This window comes from Chiloscyllium plagiosum, chromosome 33, assembly GCF_004010195.1.
Source record: "Chiloscyllium plagiosum isolate BGI_BamShark_2017 chromosome 33, ASM401019v2, whole genome shotgun sequence".
Taxonomy (NCBI): Eukaryota; Metazoa; Chordata; class Chondrichthyes; order Orectolobiformes; family Hemiscylliidae; genus Chiloscyllium; species Chiloscyllium plagiosum.
In genome coordinates this window covers 5956063-5965733 of record NC_057742.1, presented here as the reverse complement: position 1 = coordinate 5965733, position 9671 = coordinate 5956063, and the positions used below count along the sequence as shown (strand labels likewise).

Sequence of the window (9671 nt, the reverse complement as noted above, 5' to 3'; positions counted from 1 at the left end):
ACTTTATTGCTGGAACAGCACAGCAGGTCAGGCAGCATCCAGGGTACAGGAGATTCGACGTTTCGGGCACAGGCCCTTCTTCAGGAAGAAGAAGCCCGAAACAGGCCCTTCTTTGGCCTGTGCCCGAAACGTCGAATCTCCTGTTTCCTGGATGCTGCCTGACCTGCTGTGCTGTTCCAGCAATAAAGTTTCAACTGCTTCCAATTAAACCTGTTGGACTATAACCTGGTGTTGTGTGATTTTTAACTTTGTACACCCCAGTCCAACACCGGCATCTCCGAATCTTGACAGATATGGAAAGATATCACCAGTTAGTAACCATGGTGCAATCTACTGTGGGAAGAAGTCCAGGACAGTGCATTGACAGATGCAATTTATTTAAAACTATTGTTAAGGTCCACTTTTCTTGGTGCAAAAACCTTGCTTGGAGGATATTTGCACAGGCTGCTGCACTCCGTTTATCAGCTGATACTCAGTGGTAGCTTTTGTACAATTCAGCCAAATGTTTGTTGTTCATGCTCCCACAGTCACAAAACTTCCATGAATTTAGGCTGTTAATTTAGTACAGTACAGGGTTGCGTGGGATGCTTTGGGTATTGACTATCAGGCGACTTGATTGCTGGATTCAACAACATTCAATAGGCTAAAGGCAAGGCCACTCAGTGGGCAAAGCATTTGATTTCATGGCAAGATGTCCCTGGCTTGAATCCAGGTGCCCTTGCAGTACAATGTTCCATTATTGGAGCAGCTGACGTCAGACTAAAGTTTAACCTGAGAGTTTGCTTCTCCTCTGAAGTAGATTTTTCTGATCTTGTGGTACTATTTGGAGAAGAACCTCCTTCGTACATGTCATGTAGTGATAATAAAGATCAGTGATAAAGCTCTGTACTTAGATGGATTTCTCACTAGAAGTCACCCTTAAAATGCTGAAGGTGTAGATTGAAGTTGCCATGATCGAGGCAGTGATTATGTGACAGCATACAGCAAATTTCCAAAAACAGCAAGGGGATAATCTATATTTCTGTGCACCTGGATTTGTTTTGAGGGTGTATTGACTTATTTTTAAATAGTTTATCATTTGAGATAGAACCTTAAAGGCTCAGGGCAAGATAAGCATTCCATATTAAAGTGGCCAATGGTATATGTCTGTTTCTGGTGTAAAATGAAAGTACAAGAATAAATGCACTATTTTCCAGAAATAATTGTGAGGGCGAGCAGATATTTTAAAGTGGTAATTGAAAAGCTGGAGAGACGTTAGGAACAGATTCAATAGCAATGTTCAGCTATGAATTTGATCAATATGCGAAGGGAAATAGCCAAAAAGAATGAAAACAGAAATTGCTGGAAAAACTCAGCAAGTCTGGCCAAACTGCGGGGAGAAAGCAGAGTTAACTGGATTCAGAAACAGTTTCAGCAATTTCTGTTTTTGTTTCAGATTTCCAGCATTCTACATTTCTTTGTTTGTTTGTTATTCTAAACAGCTGGGATAATGGCAGAACGGACCAAATGGTCTCTTTCTGATCAGTACTATTCGGGGGTTAATGAACTGGCATCGCATTTTCACACTTTATTTGTGAAATAAAGTGAAGACAGTTGAACCAGAGATCTTTTGACCTGCAATGACCATTAAGTAATATCGCAAAGAAGCAAAATTACAGCATTTCATTTTCTGCTTAGGGACTCTGCAGCCTTTGGGACTCAATATTGAGTTCAATAATTTTAGGACCTGAGCAGCTTTTCCCATGCCCTTACTCCACCCTCCACATATCAGACCTTGCCATCACATCGGCTGCTTCTACAACCATCCCATTGTCAGACACTAACGGTCTTTATTCACAGCTATTCATAGAATCTCTACAGTGTGGAAACACACCGTTTGGCCCATTGAGTCCACACCAACCCTCTGAAGCACATTCCATCCTGAGCCATTCCAGTTTCTTATCCCCGTAACCCTGCATTGCTCACTGCTAATCCACCTACACATCCCTGGCCAACTTAGCATGGCCAGTCCACCTGACCTGCACATATTTAGACTCTTAGAGGAAACTGGAACACCTGCAGGAAACCCACACAGACACAGGGATCTTTACCCATTCATTTGAAGCGCAATTGCTGATCTCTTTCTCTGGGCTCCATCTCCATCTATTGTTTACTCCTCCCCTCTTCCCCATCTCATTTTCAGCACGTATACTATACCTTTCTCAGCTACGATCAGTTTTGGAGAAAGGTCACTGGACCTGAAATATTAACTCTGCTTTCTCTCCTCAGATGCTGCTAGACCTGCTGAGCTTTCCCAGCACATTTTGCTATTGCTTCTCATTTGCAACATCCATTGTTCTTTGTTTTTCTTAAATTACAGCATTGTTTACTTGAAAATAAAATGGTAAAATGTATATTTCAGCATCAGGCTTCATTAAAAGAGAAATAATAAATGGAATCTTTTCAAGAAACTTGAAGATGAGGGAAATGTTTAAGTCGCGATATGTATTGCCTGAAAGGAGGTAGAAACAGATAATGTTGCAGCGCCCAAACGACAAACTGATTACTATATCCAGGGTAAAATTCTATGGGAATTTGAAGAAGGTCCAACTGCATTGATTAATTCGTTAGTTCACTCAAAGGACTGATCTGACAAAGCAACAGGCTGAAAAGAGTTTACTTCTCTTGCTGTACAATTCAGAGAACAATATTTTCATATCAAAATATGTAGAGCTGGAGGGGTTTGAACCATGGACCATGTGGTATATAGTTAAATACTCCACCACTGAGCTATGCCCCCTCATAAAGTGACTGCTCTTTTACATCCCAATAATAGATTTCAAGAGGTAATTCTATAATTGCGCAGAGATAGAGAAATTCAGCAAATCTGGGTTCTGTAGAAAGGTCACTGGACTTGAAACATTAACTCTGTTTTCTCTCCACAGATACTGCCAGGTCTGTTGAGTTATCCCAGCAATTCATGTTTTTGTTTGAGGCCTTCAGCATCCGCACTTCATCATTTTATTACATACTTAACATTTCTTAGGGCAAAGAATAAAATGAAAAAGTAAATTGTACTCTTCTCCAGGTAACATTGGACTTGAAATGTTAGCTTTGCTTGCCTCTCCACAGATGCTGCTAGACCTGCTGGATTCCTCAGGTATTTCCTGTTTTTATTGCAATTTCAGGTAAAAGTTAGGGTGAGGTCTCTCCAAAAGAGTCAAAACTCATGCAACATAATCAGAGGAGCGCTCTTTGTGAGCTACTCAGAATTCTGTGAAAAGTAGCTCATCTATGCACACTTTGACTAACCAATATATGTGTGGATTTGAACTACAAACCACTTGGTCTATTGTGGAATTCTCTTCCACTAAGCTAGATGCCTAGAATTGCTTACTGCCTATTCCAAAATAAGATTGTTTGTAACTCAAGTCTAGATCAAGGCTAAATAGGAAATCGATGAAGAGATAGGGCTTTGCAAGAAATCATTGAGACAATGAACAGCCTCTTTGTGAAGCTGTGAATATGTTTCCAAATGTGCTGTCAGTAGGGCAGGTGAAAGCAAATTCAATAGCACCAGTCAAAAAGGAATTTAATTAATTCCTGCAGGACCATGAGGACGGAGCAACTCTTGTGGGTCAATCAGATAATTCTCTTGTAGAGCTGATATAAAGGCACAACAGCACAAATAACAAAATTTGGCGCTGTATAATTTGACTCCACAGATGCTGTAATATCAGCAAACCTTATTTGTGGAAATGGAAGCAACGATAAGGGGCTCATGGGATTTGAGCGAGGAAGAATGCATTTGGCAGGCTAATATCTTCCACAGAGCTGTCACCCCTCAATCCTGGCTGACTGACTGGTAATCACTTTGCAATAAAATACTGCAGTAGGTAATGAGTCTCCCACACAACACTTAACTCTACTTAATTTCAGTCAATGAAATATTCACCAATCCCTGAGATGACTTCACCTCAGTAGAGCGCTGACATATGTGGGAAGGACTCACTGGTCAATATCCAGACTTCAACTGGTGTAAAAAGACCAGGCCAATGCACTGATGGTGGCAAATATTTTCAAGCTATTGTTCACATTTTCACTTTCCTTGGATGTAGAGCTTTGTTTGCACAGGCTGTTCTGCTCTGTTCATTAGCTCATTTTCAGTGGCAGCTTTCACACAATTGAGATAAGACTTTGTGTCCATGCGCCCCCTCCAAGCACAAGACGTTAGTAAACCCAGGCGGACAATTTAGTGCAGTACTGATTCAGTGTTGCTTTTCTGCAGGAGCTGAATCCAGATCGAAGTTTAAACTGTTTGTATTTGGAAGTAAAGTTTTCAGATTTATGGAATTTCTGAAGATAGCCACAGAAAAATAGAAAGACAGTATTGTTACAGCATAGCAGCAGGCCAACCAGCTCATTGTGTTTGCCAAATTGCTGCATTGCTTTTTGACAAGCACATCGCTGCTTCTATCTGTAACTTCACCATTTTAGGGAATGATTTTTGGTGAGAAACCGTTAGGCAGCACTTTGCCTCTGATGGTGATCAAGAAGGACATCATTATGAATTTTATTTGCAAACACATGTACAGCCTCATCAAAGAAACCAGATTGCAACTGGAGACCCATTCATGTGGAGCCAATTAATCAACAAGTATGCTAGATCCTCAAAGCTCAAGATTGTTAACTGCTTCAGAATACCATGATCAGCCGGACAAGACAAATAAACTGAAATGCAACCACTGAAGGGACGGTGGAAGCATATTAATTTACAACAGTCAATAATTATTTGATTAATATTTGAAAGACAAGAGGTGCAAGTACAGAAAAAGGGGTCTGGATCAATTCTTGTAAATAATACTGTTCGATTCTGTGATTCTTGAGCTGGGCTAAATATCAAATCTTATTTATATGGAAGAACTGCAGATGCTGGAAATCTGAAACAACTATAGAAATTGGTAAAGAAACTCAATATGTCAGGCCGCATCTGTGGAGCTTCTTATTTTTGAGGGAGTGTCATTGGACTCTGCTTTTCTTCCACCTACTGAGCTTCTCCAGCAATTTTTGCTTTTGCATCAGCCCTTATTTACAAGGGGAAAGCTCCTGGATTTGAATTTGAGAGTACCAGACCTGTAATCAAATGCTGTACCATTAAGCTACAAGGTTCGAACTCAAAACCAGTACTTGAAAGCTTCAGTTGTTCAATTTTCAGGGTGAATACCCAATGTGGAACAATTTCCAAGTTGAGGAGTGAAAGAATATGGACTGGGACGAATTCAAAATCTGCACAGAAGAGTCAGGATCACCAGAATAAATTGGAGCAACTTTCTCTGCAGGGAATGCTTTTTATTTAGTGAGAATTCATTTTACAAAATCATTGAATAGTTACATCACGGAAGGAGGACCTTCAGCCAACAATGTCTGCATTGTTATCCAATGAGAATCTCATCAGGTTCCATTCTCCTGCTTGCTCCTCATAATTCTGCACATTGGTCCTTTTCAAAGAACCAGCTGATTTCCCTTTGAATGTTTCAATTGAACCTACCTCTCCCACACTCTCAGGCAGTGAGAATCAGATCCTATAAATTTATTGCACAAAAATGATTTTTCACTTCTCATTTTTGCTTTTTTCACTATTTACTTTAAATCTATACTCTCTTATTGTCAATCCTTCCTTCAGTGAAAACTTTTTCTCCCTATGTACTCAGTCCCCAGAGGTCACAATCAGATCTTCTCTCAGATATATTTTTTCTTACAGAGAAAAGTCTCAGATTCTCCAAACTATCTTCATAATTGAAATTCATCATCCCTGGAATCCTTTTTGTAAACCTCTTCTGCAGTCTGTCAAATACATTTGTATCCTTCCTAAAGTAAAGTGCACAGAACTGGATGCAATGCTCCAGCCATTTATCTTCTTCTATTAATTTGGCATACACTTATATTTACATGGCTCTTGTGCTCTACGCCCCTATATATAAGTCCTAGGATACTGCGAGTGTTACTAACTGTTCTCTCAACCTTTCCTATCACCTTCAGTGATTTACGCACATGCACACTGACATTTCTATATTCCTGCACCCACTTAGAATTGTATGCCTTATTTTATATAGATTTTCCATATTATTCTGAACAAAATGTGGCACTTCACACTTCTCTGCATTAAATTTCATCTGTAACCTATTTGTGTGTTCCAGTAACTTGCTTTTCTCCTTTTACAGATCTACACCATCGTCTTCTCAGTTTGCAACACTCCTGAGTTTCACATCATCTGCAAATTTTGGAAGGTCTAGATCATTAATATATATCAGGTCAAGCAGGGGTCCCAACACTGATCCCTGGGGATCTCCACTGCAAGCCATTCCCTAGCCGGAGAAACATCCATCAAATGCTACTCTGTCTTTCCTACCACTCAGTCAATTGTATAGCCATGTTGGGACTGCCCCTTTTACTCCATGAGCTTCTACTTTGCTCACAGGATGTTGCATTGTGCTGTATCAAAAGCCTTCTGGAAGTCTGTGTTCGCCATATTAGGTTCATTGCTTTGATCAATCTTCTCTGTTACCTCATGAAAAAAGACCAGCTGGTTAAGTAAACATAGTGTTCCCTTAAAAATTCATAATAGCTCTCCTTAATTAAACACTTGCCCATAGGGCTATTAATTTTGAGCCAAATTATTATTTCCAGCAGTTCTCAACTGTCGAAGTTAAACTGATGTGACTGTACTTGCTTGGCTTAGCCTTCCACTCATTTTCAAACAAGGGAATAACATTTAGCATATCTGAGTCTAAGGTAGACTACAATCTATTGCCAGTGCAAAATAAAATATTACAATTTCTACTCTTACTTTCCTCAGCACCTTTGGTTGCATCTCATCCAGTCCTAGTGCCTTGTCAGTGATAGTTACAAACAGTCTATCCAATGGTTCCTCCTTATCAATTTTGTAAGCTCATAGTCACTGAACTGCCTTCTCTTTTGCCATGACCTGGGTCGCAGCCTCCTCCTTGGTAAAGTCAGATGCACACAGATTTGTTTCACAAACGATTCCCACCTGTCTGTGTGGAGTTTGCATATTCTGCCCGTGTCTGTGTGGGTTTCCTCCGGGTGCTCCAGTTTCCTCCCACAATCCAAAGATGTGCAGGCCAGGTGAATTGGCCATGCTAAATTGCCCACAGTGTTAGGTGCATTAGTCAGGGGTAAATATAGGGTAGGGGAATGGGTTTGGGTGGGTTTCTCTTCAGAGGGGCAGTGTGGACTTGTTGGGCCGAAGGGCCTGTTTCCACACTGTAGGGAATCTAATCTAAAATATGTTTGCTGCCACCTTGATTACAAGGGTGCACTCTGAACCCATGTAGTTGCAGCATATGTGATGTCGCTATCTGTGATGCTGTAGCAAAATGTCTGTACCAAGAATGGGGCAATAAAAAGACTATTTTCAAGTGTTTAAAATAAATTCCAATCCTGGGTTTTCAATTTGCTCACTGCCCACTCCAAACAGGCAGCACACCAATATTTTCTCAAGGGCAATTGGGGACAGGCAATAAATACTGGCCCAGTCAGCAACGCTCATGCCCTACGAATGAATTACAAAAAAATTACTTGTCTAAGCTGCTCCAGCCTGTCACTGCCTCCCTTTTGCCCACTGTTGTGTTGCCTCATTGTTCACAATCCCCAGGAGTGAAGGAGCAAGGTGGCGAGTAGGAGGGGGGGCAATGAGGCATCGGGAGTTGGGTGACCAGAAAGTTTGCAAGCAGGATGGTGAGCAGGATGCTGAAGAGTGGAGTGGGGCACTGAATGAAGAGGCAATTAAGGTGTCTGAGGCACTGATTGAAGCAATGAGTGAGAGGGTTGCTGCTGAATGCAGTGGTGAGCTGCAGAGGGAGATGCTGAGTGAAGTGGGAGAATGAAATGCCCAGGACCTTTAATTTGAAGGTGGTCCATGATTCAGCTTTTGTTTTCTCCTCCCAACTACTGACTCCAATTTATTTGATCCAGACCCATTCTTATCCCATTGAACTTGGCTTTCCCCCACAATTAATTATTCTTGCTCTGCATTGTTCATTATTCTTTCCCATTGTTACCCTAAACCTTATGATACAGTGATCACTATCCTCCAAATGTTCTCCCACTGAAACTTGATTTACTTGGCTCACCTCATTTCCAAGAACACAGTCTAACAATGTTTCTCTTCCATTGTGCAGGGCATATATTGCTGGTGAAAATTGTCCTGTTCTTGCTTTTTCTGTCCATTAAGCTATGACTAACAGTTTCACTGTGATAACTAAACTCCCCCATTACAGCTCCTGAATAACTTTTGCATCTATCTGTAATTTGCTTGAAAACTATTTCCTCTACAACCTTTAGAATAATTTGTGGCCTATTGACTATTCTCAGCAGTGTAATTATACCTATTTTGTTCATTAGCTCAAGCCAAATAAATTCTATCCTTGACCCCCTCTGGGTCATGCCCTTTCCTCAGCACAGCAATGCTCTACTTAATCAGGACCACCACCACTCCCGTTCACATCCTTTCCTAAACAACTTGCAACCAGGAATATTTAACACTTACTCCTGTCCTTCCTTGAAACAAGGTTCTGTTATTAGACGCAACATCATATTCCCACTTGACAACCTGTACCTGCAACCCATCAGGCAGCATCCGAGGAGCAGGAGAGTCGACATTTCGAGCATAAACTCTTCGTTAGGAAAGATGCTCATTCCTAATGAAGAGCTTATGCTCAAAACATTGACTCTCCTGCTCCTCGGATGCTGCCTGATCAGCTGTGCTCTTCCAGCGCCACACTTTTTTGACTCTGATCTCTGCAGTCCTCCCTTTCTCTTGCAACTCATCAGCCACTTTGCACCTTCACACAAATATCTGACTTGGGTTTCATGACTTTCTCCTGTCCTTGGACCCAACCTATTAACTTAACACTCTCTTTAAGTGCTATCTGTCTCATGCACATCTTGGTATGCAACTTTTATGCCAAGCAGCAAATGGTGGTTCAGCGAGGGACTACCTGGATGTGAAGTAGAGACAAATGCTCCACTGCTAAGGTGTACACCCCTCATGTAACCTTGCAAGACTCAGTAAAGCAAATTGAATAAATATGTAAAGTGCAATAATTTATATGGTAAAGAGTAAAGATGCAAGACTGGAATGAATTGATACACACTAACAAGGAATGTAGGAAAAAACCTGCAAAACCTGTTGGGTAAGAGAACAAATATTTAATCTGCACTGTTTTCACTAAAATTGCATACAATAAGGGGGCATCTGGATTTGAACCAGAGACATCTTGATCTGCAGTCAAATGCTCTACCACTGAGCTATACCCCCACTGATTAAACAAATGTTAAATTATGTTTACTTATAAATGATGCAATAGATGACCACCTCCGTTTCCCATGTACTTTCCATAATTATGACACTTTTTCAGCAAGAAAATATATTCTTTCATCACTAAGATGCCTGCTGCATACTCCAATTTGATTCCTACCCCATCTCTTCATTGACATAATACAGTAGATTTCATTGTCCACCCTGGGGCCTGAACTTTGGTGTGGGAGATTGAGGTGGCCTGCGCATTGTACTTTCAGTGGAACATTTTTAAAAACTATTTTTGAATTCTCCACTTTCCTTTGTGAATGATGTCAAGTGAAGAGTGTTTGCAAAGTCTGCTGTTTCTGCA

The 9671-nt window shown here is 40.8% G+C and overlaps 1 non-coding gene across 1 annotated transcript; it reads right to left on the bottom strand.

Moving 5' to 3' along the window:
* Positions 1–9247: 9247 nt before the first annotated feature.
* Positions 9248–9319, bottom strand: trnac-gca. Its single transcript has one exon. It is a non-coding gene; the product is annotated as a tRNA-Cys (tRNA).
* Positions 9320–9671: the final 352 nt, after the last annotated feature.